This window comes from Hippocampus bargibanti, linkage group LG16, assembly GCF_051943395.1.
Source record: "Hippocampus bargibanti isolate YZ-2025 linkage group LG16, ASM5194339v1, whole genome shotgun sequence".
Taxonomy (NCBI): domain Eukaryota; kingdom Metazoa; phylum Chordata; class Actinopteri; order Syngnathiformes; family Syngnathidae; genus Hippocampus; species Hippocampus bargibanti.
Genome location: NC_142749.1, coordinates 16,309,918 through 16,328,297, shown reverse-complemented (window position 1 = coordinate 16,328,297; position 18,380 = coordinate 16,309,918).

Sequence of the window (18,380 nt, the reverse complement as noted above, 5' to 3'; positions counted from 1 at the left end):
AACTTTGGAAGGGACAAAGAAGTGATGCTAAAATACGACAAATCAAGAATTAAAAACAATACTGCCATCTACTGGACTGGAGGGGAATAATATTTATAATTGTTAAGAAGATTGTAACCATAGTAATGCGCTTATGAATGAGATTTATTATTATTATTATTATTATTAGCTTCATTATCATTGTTATAATTGTTATAAATGTTGTCATTGTTATTAGTGTTATTTTTATCATTATTATCATTATCATTATTATTGTTTTCATCATAATCATCATTATTATCATTATTGTCATTATTATTATCATTATTATTAGCATTATTATCAGTTATTATAATCAGTTATGGATGGATTTATGGATGGATTTGCCTTTATTAGTCTCGCAGTGGAGAAATGTACATTTCAGAGCAGCAAAGTGCTGAAAGGAATTATTAATACTATTATGATGATGATGATGATGACGATGATGATGATGATATTATTATTATCATCAGTATTATTATAATCATTATCATCATAAATGAAATGTATTATTCTTTACCATCATCATCATCATCATCATCATTAATATCATATTAATAATACATTTCATTTATATTATTATTACTATTATTATTATTAGTAGTAGTGGTATTATTATCATTATAATAATAACAATAATAATAATAAAATGTCATATTAATAATAATACATTTCATTTATATTATTATTATTATTATTTTTTTATTATTATTATTATTTTTTTTATCATTATTATTATTATTATTATTATTATTATTATTATTATTATTATTATTATTATTATCATCATCACCATTATTGTTATTATTATATAGAAAATGTAACAATAAATTCTCCGCATGATTTCTTATCACGGAGTTGCTGGAGCTTATCGCAGCTGTCTTCGGGCAGTAGGCAGGGGGCACCCTGAACCGCTTACCAACCAATCATATGGCACACAATGAGAAACAACCATTCACGCTCACAATTACCTCACGGGGAAATTTTAAGTATTCAATCAGCCTGTCATGCTTGTTTTTCGGAATGTGGGAGGAAACCGGAGTACCCAGAGAAAACCCACACAAGCACGGGAAGAACATGAAAACTTTACACAGGAAGGGCGGAGCCGTAATTGAATCTTGTTAATCACCATATTGGAAAATATCATTCATAAAATCGGAGATTGTCGTAGATTAGCGGTCATTTTTAATTCCCACACAGTTTTTGTTTTTAACCGTACATAAGTTAGCATTCGTTTCGGTGTAAAAACACCCCCGGGAAAACTTTGTATATGTCACGTTTCACTGGTTTTTTTTTTTCTTCTTTTCAAATTGAATTAAAGAAAGCGCGACCAGTCGTGGGTGTCAGGCGGGAACGCGTCACCTCTTTTGTACTCGCCGCTGAACTCTTCCCGTCGCCCTTTTAGTCTGGCTTTGATGAGGCCGCCGCCGCCGTCGCCGCCGACACAATAGAACAGAAGGTACTGCGGATAAAACTCGCTCCTGAAAAGAATCACAGCGGAAAGGAAAGGTAAAGGAAAAGAAGAAAGAGAGTTATTGATGCACAACAGCATTTTACGCCGAGGAAATTGGAAATAAACAAGCTGCTTTACAGACACACACAAAGTCGCTCGCTTGCTTTAAAGGACAACCGACACCCTAACTGACATCCAAAAAAACGTTTGATAGCATCTAAAATACCCAAAACACGCAGGTTGATATTTTTAGTCAAATGCAAAACACACAACAAATAAAAATGACTTCAAGTGTCCCAAAACTACTTCAAAATGACCTCGGAGATGCCGCGTTTCAGAAGGCTATCTAGCTAGCTAGCGATTAGCTATCTAGCTATGTCCTTGAGAGTTTTGAAAGGCACTTATGAATACAATGATTATTATTAATATTATTAATTATTATTATGAGCTACCTAGGTAGCTATCTATTTACTATCTATTTGCTATGTGGCTGTCTGGCTAGCTAGCTATTAGCTATATGGCTATTTAGCGAGCTATCTATCTATTAGATATGTCCTTGAGAGTTCTGTAAGGTGCTTATACATATGTATAATGTATTATTATTATTATTATTATTGTTATTATGATGTATTATTATTAATATTATAATTATTATTATTAGCTACCTAGCTATATAGCTAATTGCTATCTATTAGCTATCTGGCTGTCTGGCTAGCTGTCTATCTAGCTATCTATTAGCTATATAGCCATTTAGCAAGCTAGCTATCTATTAGCTATGTCCTTGAGAGTTCTGAAAGGCACTTATAAATACAATGTATTATTATTATTATTAGCTACCTAGCTATATAGCTAATTGCTATCTATTAGCTATCTGGCTGTCTGGCTAGCTGTCTATCTAGCTATCTATTAGCTATATAGCCATTTAGCAAGCTAGCTATCTATTAGCTATGTCCTTGAGAGTTCTGAAAGGCACTTATAAATACAATGTATTATTATTATTAGCTACCTAGCTATATAGCTAATTGCTATCTATTAGCTATCTGGCTGTCTGGCTAGCTGTCTATCTAGCTATCTATTAGCTATATAGCCATTTGGCAAGCTAGCTATCTATTAGCTATGTCCTTGAGAGTTCTGAAAGGCACTTATAAATACAATGTATTATTATTATTATTAGCTACCTAGCTATATAGCTAATTGCTATCTATTAGCTATCTGGCTGTCTGGCTAGCTGTCTATCTAGCTATCTATTAGCTATATAGCCATTTGGCAAGCTAGCTATCTATTAGCTATGTCCTTGAGAGTTCTGAAAGGCACTTATAAATACAATGTATTATTATTATTATTAGCTACCTAGCTATATAGCTAATTGCTATCTATTAGCTATCTGGCTGTCTGGCTAGCCGTCTATCTAGCTATCTATTAGCTATATAGCCATTTAGCAAGCTAGCTATCTATTAGCTATGTCCTTGAGAGTTCTGAAAGGCATTTATAAATACAATGTATTATTATTATTAGCTACCTAGCTATATAGCTAATTGCTATCTATTAGCTATCTGGCTGTCTGGCTAGCTGTCTATCTAGCTATCTATTAGCTATATAGCCATTTGGCAAGCTAGCTATCTAATAGCTATGTCCTTGAGAGTTCTGAAAGGCACTTATAAATACAATGTATTATTATTATTATTATTAGCTACCTAGCTATATAGCTAATTGCTATCTATTAGCTATCTGGCTGTCTGGCTAGCTGTCTATCTAGCTATCTATTAGCTATATAGCCATTTGGCAAGCTAGCTATCTATTAGCTATGTCCTTGAGAGTTCTGAAAGGCACTTATAAATACAATGTATTATTATTATTATTAATAGTAGTAGTAGTAGTAGTAGTAGTAGTAGTAAGCTAGCTAGCTTTCTATACTTCTGGGTTGTTGACATGACGATAACGCGCTGGTCAGTCCTCTGACAATGATTTTTTCCTTCCAAGAGGGGGCAGCATTTGCCTTTTTTTTACAGCTGCCCACATTTCAAGCTCACATAACTCCAGACTCATATAACTTAGGAATTAACTTTTTCTTTCTGATGAAAAAAAAGAGATTCTAAGGTTTCTTACGCTGCATTGAATGTTTATGTCGTCCTAAAACTCAATATTCTGTGTGTCCTGGAATTCGAGTGACAAAAACCCTGGCACTAGAGTGGACACATTTTGGCATGTCTGGCAGTGAATAAGTTAAAAATGAAAGCTTTGGTGAGTTTTAGACGCTTCTTGTATTGTTATCCGAGAAATAGCAATGCGCTGCGGGTTCTTTGAAAATTGGCACTTTTTCCAGGGAATTCAAGGCCTTGGCAAGGCTACCAAGGTCCTGGCGCTCCCCCCCCCCCCCCCCCCCCCCCCCCGCGTTAACACCCCAGCTGTTGTTTGTGGACCACCCCGACGTTCCGACTGCCTGATGCTAATCAGAGTGGACAGCGAAACGCGCTAACAGATGCTAGCTAGCGCCAACCCGGCCAGCTTTCGCGCTACGTAGCCAAGGAGAATTTTAAATCCGGGCGGGGGTTCGAATCTCATGTCAGTCATTTGGGAAATGTTTCCAAAAAAAAAAACACCCCCTCGCCCACAATTTAGCCGCTTTAGCTCCCCTCCCTCGGTGACTAGCGAGATTTATGAGCGTCTCGCTAAGTGCTTTGTCGTGATGAACGGCCGCCGCCTGACGTCACAGGTGGGAAGGACGCGAGGGAGATGCGCTTTCATCCGTTTCTTGATTACGCCCTCAACGGCGCACACCTCCGGCAAGGCCAAGCGTGTTTTTCCAACTTGGTGACCAACAAATGAGCTAAAAAGATTCTAAAGTGCGCTAATGTGGGAAAGTCGTTTTTGGGATTAAAAATAAAAGCTAATTGAACAATCCGTCAATTAAGCTAACTCATTCGCTGCTATTCCTGAATTTATTCAGGAATTGAAAAAATGACTTGGACCCAATTTGTTCGGGTTTTGGTTTTTCTTGCGGGGGTGCCGATAAAGCGCTGGTCAGACCTCTGGCGATGTTTTTTTTTTCCCTTCCACGAGGGGACAACATTTGCCTTTTGTCCATGTTAGCGCTTTGTTACAGATTCAGCTTGTATTGTATTTTGTACAGGCGCCCCCATTTCAAGCTCAGATAACTCCAGAAACATATAACAATAATAATAATAATAATAATAATAATAATAATAATAATAATAACAACAATAATAATAATAATAATACTAATAATAATACATTTCATTTATAAGCGCCTTTCAAAACTTTCAAGGACACTTTACAGTCACAGGATATTTTTTTTCTGCGGGTGAGCAGCGGCAGCCACACTCGCCAGCGTTCACTCAACCGGGAAGTAACATAAAATAAAAAACAAAAAAACAAAACAACATATAACATAATATACATATATATTTAGGAATCAGCAGTTTTTTTCTTATTATTAGCTAGCTAGCTAGATTTCTATCTATTTGAGTTTCTTTCGGGTTGTTGACATGACGATAAAGCGATGGTCAGTCCTCTGGCAATGTTTTTTCCTGTTACGAAGGGGCAGCATTTGCCTTTTGTACATTTCCATTTCCGTTCACATTCCCATTTCAAGCTCACATAACTCCAGACTCATATAACTTAGGAATTAACTCTTTCTTTCTGATGAAAAAAAGACAGTCTAAGGTTTCTTGCGCTGATTTTAATGTTTATGTAGTCCTAAAACTCAAGATTTTGTGGCTCCTGGAATTTGAGTGAAAATGACAAAAACCCTGGCACTGGAGTGGACACATTTTTGCACGTCTGGCAGTGAATGAGCTAATTAATCAACTACAAATCCGAACTACAAAGAAAGAAACACACACACACACACACACACACACACACACACACACACACACACACACACACACACACACACACACACACACACACACACACACACACACACACACAAAAGAAGAACACACTAAACATTTGACTTTAAATCCTGTGTGTCGTAAAGCTTTTATTTTGAAAGCGCCCCCCACCAGCCATTTTTGCGCTTGTAGCATTGACGAGATTACATTGATCTTTAGGAAGCAAATCCCAACATTTCCCAAACGTTGTGCTTGTCTCGGTGTTTCGAACCCCCCACCATCCCTCATCTCCCCTTACTTACACCTGCCTGCATGACGCTGACACGCTTCCTTCGCAGTTTCTCGACAGAAAGCGCGCTAGCGTGGCTAACGGGATTAGCATTTTTGGAGCGCGGGTGGGCTAAAATGGCAGCCGTGACGAAGAGAATGTTCTTTTTACATGAAAAACTAAAAAAAAAAAAAAAAAAAAAACATGCAAGCATATTTAAAAAAATAATAATATGACATTGACGAGACTCCACCATTTTTTTTTTTTGGGGGGGGGTGGTAGAATTACACAACATTTGAGTGTGACTGCGTTTTTTGGTGAAAAATCCCAACCCTTGCATCCATTCGGAAGCCCGCTTTGACGTCGATGCTAAATATTAAATCGCCGGCCATTTTTCACGCCGGCAGAAATGAGGTCAAAGGTCAGCAGGCCGCAACATTGACGCTGGAATTGCGCCCCCCCCCCCCTTCTAAAATTAATTTTTGCGCGCCTTCGAGAGGTCGCCACCTCCCGTAATGCGGCCTTGCCGAATGGCGCCGCAAATACTAATCGCTTCTTTATCATCATCAGGAGAAAATTAAAATGCTAATATATATATATATATATATATATATATATATATATATATATATATATATATATATATATATATATATATATATATATATATATATATATATGAAGCGGCGTCTTCGTCAATGTGCTTATTTGACACCTTTAAAGGACAACCGACACTGTTTTTTTGTTTCCTGACTTATCAGAAAAACGTTTTATAGCATCTAAAATACCCAAAACACGCAGTATGATATTTTTAGTCAAATGCAAAACACCAATAAAAATGACTTAAAGTGTCCAAAATCTGCAAAAAATTGAGCTGCGAATTGGGCATTTTCAGAAAGTCCCGCCCCCAGTTTGTGACGTCACACAAGGACGTCTTTGCCTTGCTCTAGAATCAAAACAATGGCTTCAGATTCGGAGAATATGCGCTTTCTTGTTACACATCCAGTTATGAATATGATTCAAATAGTTCTGAAGAGGAAAGCATACATGTTTGCAATCGATTTATTCCGTGCCATTTTGAGGCAACATTGGGGGGAAATGTCTCACCCAAAAAGAGGCAGAAAACGGCCACCGAGCTCCTGTGAGGAATGAATCAGCCCGTTTCCACAGGCTGATAAATTCCTTACATGGAACTTGGACGCCCTCTTCTGGCTCTTTCTGGTGCAACATGAGGTTTTCAGACCAAACAAGCATTGACGTGATGGAAGGACTGCTACAATGTGTCCTTTTTTTTTCTCGTCAGGGGCGTTCCTTCAGTGACGTCACGTACGGACTCGTCACCAACTCAAAAACAAGACTTCCGGAATATTCAGCGCGAGTCTTAAAATGTAAAATACAGCTATATGCGGTGGAATCTTTGTCAAATACGCTCAGTAGAAGTCATTTGAAGCCATTTTACAAATTATGGACACAACTTGTCCGGAGGCGTCGGTTGTCCTTGGATTGACAGCTATCACTCAAGTCAACAGAGGTGGTGATTTGAACTCAATTTGCCAAAGTGTCACTTGACTTAAACGGGGGGATAAAGCGCTCATAAGCGTCACGCCGCCAATACAGCAACCCGCGTCCAATTTGCAGTTATTATCCCGCACGCAACGCGGCTGAATTATTCATGCGGACGCCGTCGCTTCGCCTCGCTCGCTCCTTCGCGTTTGGGAATCAACTGGGAGGCAAGCGATAAAGTCAGCAGAGAGGGACTGAACGCACGACGACAGGGAGAGGCGCTTACGAATTAGCGGAGCTTTCACCGGGCGTATGTCGGATCGGGCTAGCTTGTCGCTAAGCGCCGCACGTCCGTAAAAGACGTGTATATTGTTGGTCTTGGAAAGCCCCCGCAGATGGAAGGAACAGATGCTCGTCACGGTAAAGTGTCATTTTCATCGCTGGATTTGCTTTGGTGACAAAGCAAATAAAGTTGGATGACAACTAGCAAAAGGCGACTCGTGAGCTAATGTAATAAAAATACATTTCATTTCTAAGCGCCTTTCAAAACTCGCTTATTTTATATTATTTCATAATTTTGTAAGAATAAAAATATTTAATATTATTCGAAAAATACAAATTAATTAAAAAAAATACTACATTCAAAAAAGTATTTTCGTTCAAAAACACAAATACCTAAATATTTTTTATTATTTCATAATTTTCTAAGAATAAAAATATTTAATATTATTCAAAAAATACAAATTAATTAAAAAAATTACTACATTCAAAAAAGTATTTTCATTCAAAAACACAAATATCTAAATATTTTTTATTATTTTATTATTTTCTAAGAATAAAAAATACGTAGTATTATTTTACAAATGCAACAGAAATTTTAAAATTATTTTTTTTTTTTCTTTAAATAATACAGATAACTAAATATTTTTATTATTTAATAATTTTCTAAGAATAAAAAAATATGTAAAATACGAGGGAATTTTTAAAATGAATTACTATATTAAAAATTATTTTTCTTTCAAAAATACAAATACTTAAAATTTGTTTAATTATTTTGGAATTTTAGAAGAATAAAAAATATGTAATATTATTATTATTATTATTATTAAAAATACGACAGAATTTTTAAAATAAATTACTAAATTAAAATTACTACATTCAAAATTATTCTCTTTCAAAAATAAAAATACACAAATATTTTGTAATTTTATAAGAATAAAACATATTTATTATTATTATTTTAAAAATACGAGGGAATTAAAAAAAATCACTACATTTAGACCTACAGAAAATAAAATTAGTATTTTTCAATGTATATTTTTCCTCACTTTTTTCTTTTACATAGGCCAGGGGTGTCAAAGTCATTTTTTGCCGCGGGCCACATTGTAGTTATGGTTTCCTCTCGAGGGCCGTTATGAATTTGGGGAACCCATTAGAATGTTTAAATCCCTTCAAATATTACATTTAGAGCACACGGCAAATTAATGAATAACTCATTTTCAAATCTGAAGTCAAGAATAATGACTTTTATTGTGGTTGACATCCAAAAATATGAAATTTTGGCTCAGATTTTAGAAATCATCATGGAATTTAACAAGTTTGATTTGCTTTCGCGGGCCGAAAAAAATGATGTGGCGGACCGGATTTGGCCCGCGGGCCTTGACTTTGACACCCGTGACGTAGGCCATATAAATAATGTTTGTAATTTTATTTTTTATGTATATGGGAAAGTAATTTTTAAAAACATGGTGAAAAAAGCGTTTTTAAGTAGTAGTAAAATGATCCCTATACTTTTTTTTACATTTTTTTACATTACTCATCCATTTTACATTTAATTTCAAAAGCTGACATGATTGACAGGTTTAAGAACCTCGATTGTACTTTCATTAACCCGGCTAACGGGTCAACTCGCTCGGCTAACGTTGTGGAAACGACAACGGCAAACCATGAATCACGAAAATGACTCTTCCACCCTAGCAAGGCGCGAAAAGAAGCGCTAATTCCCGCCATTAACAAGGACAAAATGGCCGTTCATTTGCTTTTATGACACACGCGTCGGACAAAATGGCGGCGGACGGCGGATGAAAGGCGTTCTTGAAGCGTTATAACTAACTCCACAGCGATTCCGTCCGTTCCCGGGAGAATGGCGACTTTTTGATGTCAATTTTTGTTTTGTTTTGTTTTTTTTTAAGTAGCCATGATTGAAAATCATCGCGCGCGTTCGTTCGTCATGTCCTTCAAGTTGAAGAACAGGCGACGTGGCGAGCTGTCTTTTAATAGCGCCGTCATGACGACCGATGAGAGACCGTCAGGCGGGCTATTAAAAGACGCTAATGTGCTGTCACGCTTTGATGCCGACAACTTTTCATCAGCTGGCGGCGGACTTTGCCATCCCAACTGGAAATAGTGTCACCGACATTATTATTATTATTATTATTATTATTAATATTTATATATTTCAATGCTTGAAAACAAAGATAAAACGTTATATATATTTTTTTGTGTTCAAAATGTTGAAAAAAAAGTCGTTTAAAAAAAACAATTTTCCAAAATGAACTTTTTTTTAATATTCATTATTATATGAAGAAAACAACACTTTTTCCCCAACCAATTTAAAGGAAAGTATTAATTCATAAAATATCAAGTACTAAAAAAGATTTTCTTTTTCAAAATAAGATATTTTTTTAAAGGGCTGTTTTAAAGGAAAACTTTTTGTAAAGTCAATTATTATCGGTTTAAATAAATCTTTGTTTTAAATAAAAGAACTGTTTTCCTAAAAATATGTATTTGTGTATTTGTATTTATTTATTTGTATCTATGTATGTATGTATTTATGTATTTATTTATGTATTTATATTTGTATTTATGTAATGATTTATCCATCTATTTATTCATTTATTTGTGCCTTCACGCATTCATATATGTACGTATGTATCTACTTATCTACATATCTATTTATATATTTATTTATAAATTTATTAACATATTTATTCACATGCTTGCTCATATATTTATTTATATATGCATTTATGTATGTATTTATTTATTTACATATCTACGTATCTACATATCTACATATTTACATATTCATTCATTCATTCATTCATTCATTCATCCATTTATTTATTTAGTCATGTATTGATTTATTTATGCATTTACTTATTTATTTACATATCTACATATATCCACATATTTATTAATTTATTTAAATATGTATTTATGTATGTATTTATTTACATATCTACGTATCTACATTTTAATTAATTAATTCATTTATTTAGTCATGTATTTATTTATTTATGCATTTACTTATTTATTTACATATCTACATATTAATTTATTTATATCTGTATTTATGTATGTATTTATTTATTTACAAATCTACGTATCTACACATTCATTCATTCATTCATGTATTCATTTATGTATGTATTTATTTATTTACATATCTACGTATCTACATATCTACATATTTACATATTCATTCATTCATTCATTCATTTATTTATTTAGTCATGTATTGATTTATTTATGCATTTACTTATTTAATTTACATATCTACATATCTACATATTTATTAATTTATTTAGATATGTATTTATGTATGTATTTATTTACATATCTACGTATCTACATATTAATTAATTCATTCATTCATTTATTTAGTCATGTATGTATCTAATTATTTATTTATTTGTGCATTTACTTATTTATTTACATATCTACATATTAATTTATTCATATATGTATTTATGTATGTATTTATTTATTTACAAATCTACACATTCATGTATTCATTCATTCATTCATTCATTTGGGGAGAAAGATTGTGTGCGATTGTCAGACGATCGCTACACGGGTCATTCGGAGAGACGATCTGCAACGTGATCACTTTGCAGGAACGTGAATGATGAATTGACGATTACCCAGACGAAGAAGAAGAAGAAGAAGAAGAAGAAGAAGAAGAAGAAGAAGAAGAAGAAGAAGAAGAAGAAAACAACTCGCCCTCATCAATCTTCAGCATGAGGTCAGAACTTGACCTAAACCTCTCGCGCCTGATACAATAACAAAAAAAAAAAAACGTCAGGTTATCAAAGGTCACCTCGAGGTCACGTCAAACGCTAACGCTAACTGGCTAATTGCTAAAAAACATGCCAGACGTTCATTTCTGGGCCAACGGGACAAATGGAGACGCAGGGGGGTGAAAGTTTCCCCCTGTTCTCTTTCCTTTCATCTAATGAGCGGAAAGGTCGGACCTTTTGCAAGGTGACTTTTATTTATCACAGTCGGACACCCCCCCCCCCCCATAAATCCCCTCACCTGCCCCATCCCTGCTCTTGATTTTGTGTTGCGTCTTTTAAAAACAAGGAACGACTTTTCCCAGAGAAATTTTCCCGTTCCCAAAAATGTCCTTTTCACCGCTGAATTTGCTTTGGTGACTAATAAAGTTCGACGTGGACGATTAGCGCGAGCTAAGTCCATTCGTAGCGAGTCAAGCTAGCTTTCAAATGTATTTTTATTTCATCTTTCAAGATATCCAGAACAAAAATGTTAACATTTTTTTTTACTTTTAATATGATTGTTTGAAAATTGCGGTGAGGAAAATACAAATACTAAAGTATTTTTTAATTAATTTATTTATATTTTATTTATCATTTCTAAGAATAAAAAAAAAATATTTATGTTAAAATATGAGGGAATAAAAAATAAAAAATAACTACATTTAAAACTACAAAATAAAAGTAAGACTAAAAAAAGTGTTTTCTTTCAAAAATACAATACAAATATTTTTTACATAATTTGATAATTTTATAAGAATAAAAATATTATTTTTAAAATATGAGGGAATTTTTTCAAATAAATGATTACATTTAAACCTGTAGAAAATAAAATTATTATTTTTGTATTTATACAAAATACCATCTAAATATTGTTTTCTTTTAAAATTGCTTTTTAAAAGCACGTAGAAAGAGAATTTTAAAATATGTATGTATGATATATATATATATATATATATATATATATATATATATATATATATATATATATATATATATATATATATACATATATATATATATACTGTAGATAGCAAATAGCTAGCTAGCTAGGTAGCCAGCTAGATAACTAGTTAGCAAATAGATATCAAATAGCTAGCTAGCTAGGTAGCCAGCTAGATAACTACTTAGCAAATAGATATCAAATAAATAGCTAGCAATGTAGCCATCTAGATAACTAGTTAGCAAATAGATATCAAATAGCTAGCTACGTAGCCAGCTAGATAACTAGTTAGCAAATAGATATCAAATAAATAGCTAGCAATGTAGCCATCTAGATAACTAGTTAGCAAATAGATATCAAATAGATGGCTAGCAAGGTAGCCAGCTAGATAGCCTTCTAGATAGCGAGCTAGCTAGCTAATGGATAGCAAATAGGTAGCCAGCTAGATAGCCAGCTAAATAGGACGTAGTCGGCTCGAGAGCTCATTAGTTCAAGTGAGCAACATGATATCACATTTCAGCCATTATTTGTTACATTTTGCTGACCAATTGTGATCAAGACGCCACCAAAACGCAAAATATTTTCACATTCGCTAAATTCGTCAACAAGATTCCAAAATCCCTCCCACAAGTTCACCTTTGAAATACTTCCAAAAAAAAACCTAAACCAAACACTAAGTTGGAGTTTTTTGAGGCAGGATTTCCCATAAAGTTTTTTTTTATTTTTGTGGGGCTACGCTAACGTCCACCAAATGTCATTATTTCTCCCCCATTTGCCAAAAGTCATGTTGTATAGACTTGCAGTCTGCGTACAACTTGTCAATGAACTGCTCAACCAGACTATTGATCCAAACAACATCCCATAACGCCCGCCCCCCCCTCCCGGGCTCACCTGCCTTTTATTCAAAAGGACCTCTATAAAGAATCTACATCTCATCTTAATTGGATATTGAAGTCCATTAATTAAAACATTATCTGCGGCAAAGCAGTCTGACCGCTTAATCAATGCGGACGAAAGGATGGCCGTCGCCCGGCAGCCCCGTTGGCTCGACGGAACGTACCACAACAATCGCCGACAGCGGGGGTGCTTCCAATTGAGCTGTTTAAGAGGATTTGATCGTTTTTTTTTTTTTTTGGATTGCCACCCCGGAACAAAATCGATCAACTTTCAAATGCTGCTTTCTTGTTTTTGAATGTCATCAGATGAGCAACGGGGACAAAAACGACAGCTGCTTGTCAACAAGGGCGGCAAGTCAATCAAAATGTGGTGAGGGCGGTCTGTTACTTGTCAGCCATGTTTTTATAGTTACAGTTATAGCAGGTCAGATTTTAACTATTGTATTGCATTGCATAGTATAGTATAGTATAGTACAGTATAGTACATTACAGTATAGTATAGTATAGTATAGTACATTACAGTATAGTATAGTATAGTACATTACAGTATAGTATAGTATAGTATAGTATAGTACAGTATAGTACAGTACATTACAGTATAGTATAGTACAGTATAGTACATTACAGTATAGTATAGTATAGTATAGTATAGTATAGTACAGTACATTACAGTATAGTATAGTATAGTACAATATAGTACATTACAGTATAGTATAGTATAGTATAGTATAGTATAGTATAATATAGTATAGTACAGTACATTACAGTATAGTTATAGTATAGTATAGTATAGTATAGTATAGTATAGTACAGTATAGTACAGTACATTACAGTATAGTATAGTATAGTATAGTACAGTATAGTATAGTATAGTATAGTATAGTATAGTACGTCTGGACTGTAGGAATATATATATAGGGCCGAAACTACCAGTAAGACTTTGGTTTGCTGACGAAGCTTCTTGGATAAGACGTGAAACGTCCGACACCTTCAAAGAAGTACAGATGACGGCTGAAGAAACCTTTTCATCGATGGACCATTCCTGTACGACTGAGAGCTTACACAGACGTATAGTATAGTATAGTATAGTATAGTATAGTATAGTAATAGTAATAATAATGGTGACAGTAGTAATAATAATGATAATAATAATAATAATAATAATAATAATAATCATCATCATCATCATCATCGTATAATAATGCATTTGATTTATAAGTGACTTTCGAAACTCTCAAGGTCACTTTACAGTCACAGGGTAGGTTTTTCTGTGGGTGAGCAGCGGCAGCCACATGCGCCAGCACTCAAACCAGAAGTAACTCAGATAGAAAGCTAGCTAGCTAATAGATAGCTCACAGATAGCTAACAGATAGCTAGCTAGGTCTTCACTCAACCCAGAAGTAACTCAGATAGAAATCTAGCGAGCTAATAGGCAGCTAATAGATAGCTATGTAACTCTGCTGATAGAAAGCTAGAGAGCTAATAGATAGCTAACAGTATTGTATTGTATTGGTCCTCACAAGACTAGTCATACAAACACACACACACACACACACACACACACAAACAAAACAGACCGTTGACGGACGGCAGGTCAATTAATCAAAAAAATTCCTTTGGGCGATCGAACTTTGCCAGATGCGTTTTTTCCCAGAGTCCTCGGCGGTCCTGACTCCAACATTCGGAGCAACCTAATTGCACACCAGCCGCCTTCAAATATTTGCTTTTATGAATCTATAATTCATCTCGTCGACAAAAAGCAACCATCTGCTCCCGATCCAAATATGGATTTGCGCATCTGCGCCCCGATGAAGATAAATATCGAGTGTTGCGCAAACGCTTGTCGGGTTCAGCAACTCCCATCCGATCTCTTGCGCAATCTTTTTTTTTTGGCCTTTAAAGGCCACCGTAGCCCCTTTACAAAAATCACATTTTCTCCTACCAGCTTTTGTCTTTTTTTGGGTCTCTTCAAGTCCCACAAAAGAGACATAAAAGTGCGCAAAATCGACGCTGACGGGAATGCGGATGTCAGAAGAAAAAAAACTGTGCTTTATCGACACCCAAGCATGAAAAAAAAAACCCTCAGGAATGGCGCTCTACATCATATTTTCATATAATAAATTTGTGAATGGCAGTGAATGAGTTAACAGTAACGTTCTTGCGAGCTGCTTTCAACCCCTCGCCTCCATTTTGCGTTCTTCTTCTTCTCCTCCTTATGTTTACGACGATTATTATATTTTTGTTTTATGATGGTCTTGTTTACGCGAGGGCGAGCTCCCCGGGGGGCGACAGCGTGAATTACGAGCGTCCTCAGTGCAAACATTTAATTAATTTCATCTTATAAACGTTCTCTCCCTTCTTCTTATCTTTGTTTCGCTTTCTCATCTGTTTTTTTTTTTGCGCCCCCCCCCCCTCTTCTTCATGTATTTGTCGCCCGCCCGTGTTTTAATTTGCTCCCTTATCACTTTTCTCGTTAAAGTTCATCCAGTGCAAACCGTTTTCTTTGCTACCGTTAAATGAAGTCCAAAGCATCCACGTGTTAAGAAGGTTGACAATAAAATAATAATAAAATTTTTATTTTTTTATTTTAAGTCATTTGATTTCTTGTTTACACTTCAGGGTTTATGCAAAGTGCAATAGAAAAAAAAATGTGTTGCAGCTTCAAACTTTGAGTGTATGATTAAGCCATGGAGCCTTTCATCACCATTTTGAAATTATTTGGAAAACTGATGTTGTTGTTTATTATTATTATTATTATTAGTAGTAGTAGTAATTATTATCATTATTAATTATTATTAATTATTATTATTAATTATTATTAATTATTATTATTATTGTTATTCTTGTCATTATTGTCATTATATATTATCATAATAGCATATTTTCAAATTATCCTTATCCTTATTATTATTATCATTATTATTAGTAGTATTATTAGTATTATTATCATCATTATTACTTTCATTATACTAACATGACTATCATTATTGTCATTAATATCATTACTATCATTACTATCATCACTGTCATCATATCCTTATTATTGTCATTATTATTATCATACTATCATATTTTCATATTCCGATTCTCATTATTATTGTTGTCATTATTTTCATTATTATTTTCATTATAATTGTCATTATCATTATCATATTATCATGTTAGCATATTTTCATATTTTCACATTATCCTTATCATTATTATTATTATCATTATTATTAGTAGTAGTATTAGTATTATTATCATCATTATCATCATTATTTTCATTACTAACATGACTATCATTATTGTCATTAATATCATTACTATCATCACTGTCATCATATCCTTATTATTGTCATTATTATTATCATATTATCATATTTTCATATTCTGATTCTCATTATTATTGTTGTCATTATTTTCATTATTATTTTCATTATCATTATCATATCATGTTAGCATATTTTCATATTTTCACATTATCCTTATCATTATCATTATTATTATTATTATTATTATTATTATCATTATTATTATTATTAGTATTAGTATTATTATCATCATTATCATCATTATTTTCATTACTAACATGACTATCATTATTGTCATTAATATCATTACTATCATCACTGTCATCATATCCTTATTATTGTCATTATTATTATCATATTATCATATTTTCATATTCTGATTCTCATTATTATTGTTGTCATTATTTTCATTATTATTTTCATTATCATTATCATATTATCATGTTAGCATATTTTCATATATTCACATTATCCTTATCATTATTATTATTATTATTATTATTATCATTATCATTAGTAGTAGTATTAGTATTATTATCATCATTATCATCATTATTTTCATTACTAACATGATTATCATTATTGTCATTAATATCATTACTATCATCACTGTCATCATATCCTTATTATTGTCATTATTATTATCATATTATCATATTTTCATATTCTGATTCTCATTATTATTATTATCATCATCATCATCATCATCGTTATCATTATCATTATTATCATCATTACTATCATTACTATCATTACTTTCATTACTAGCATTACTATCATCATTATCATTATTATCATTACTATCATCACTATCCTTCCTATTTTTCTTATTATTAGGTAAATAGTAGCTATCTAGCTCGCTAGCTAAATAGCTAGCTAACTACTGTACATAGCTAGCTACGGTACATGGATGGACGGACGGATGTGCAATTATCACCCCGATTCTTCTTGAATTGGACACGTACAGTTAGCCTGCCTCCCATTTTGTGCTTTAAAAGAACAACTCACATAGCACATAGCATTGGCGTTTTTTTTTTTTTTTTTACATTACTTCCTTCTCCTCAGTGAAGACCAAATTGATTCCCGGCCGCAATCAGTGTCACCCCTTTGTACTTTACCTTCCCTTTTTTTTCTTATTGTTTAGAAAAGAGGTGGCCTAAAAAGATTGTTTTTTTTTTTTTTTTTTTTTTTTTTTTAAATGGAGGTCAGCGAGTCACTGAAGAGACCGTGTGGCGGGACAGCCGAGGGTTAATAGAGAAGCAAATGAGAGCACGGCCTCAAAACGACACGGATGGCAAGTGGCAGCTGGCTTCGTGTGTGCGTGTGTGTGTGTGTGTGTGTGTGTGTTACAAACTCGTCATGGAGATACACGCAAAAAAATAAAACACCGATAAATGCGTTTGAATGCCGTTATCCACAACTGAGGGACCGTCGCCATCTTTAATAATAATAATACATTTCATTTTATAAGCGCCTCTCAAGGATACTTTACGGCAACAACAATAATAATAATCATACAAATAATCATACAAATAATAATGATAATAATGATGATAATGACCTAAATATTTTTATTATTTAATAATTTTCTAAGGATAAAAAAAATATGTAAAATACGAGGGAATCTTTCAATTAAATTACGATATTAAAAAAATATTTTTCTTTCAAAAATATAAATACTTTATTAATTATTTTGGAATTTTAGAAGAATAAAAAATATGTAATATTATTTTAAAAATACTACGGAATTTTTAAAATAAATTACTATATTAAAATTACTACATTCAAAATCATTTTCTTTCAAAAATAAAAATACACAAATATTTTGTAATATTTTGTAATCTTATAAGAATAAAAAATATGTATTATTATTTTAAAAATCCGAGGGAATTAAAAAAAATTAATCACTACATTTAGACCTGCAGAAATTAAAATTTGTATTTTTCAATAATAATAATACAAATAATCATACAAATAATAATGATGCTAATGATTATGATGATAATAATGATCATAAGAATGATAATGATGATAACCCGCACATAAAAAAATACGTGACTGTAAAGTGTCCTTGAGAGTTTTGAAAGGCGA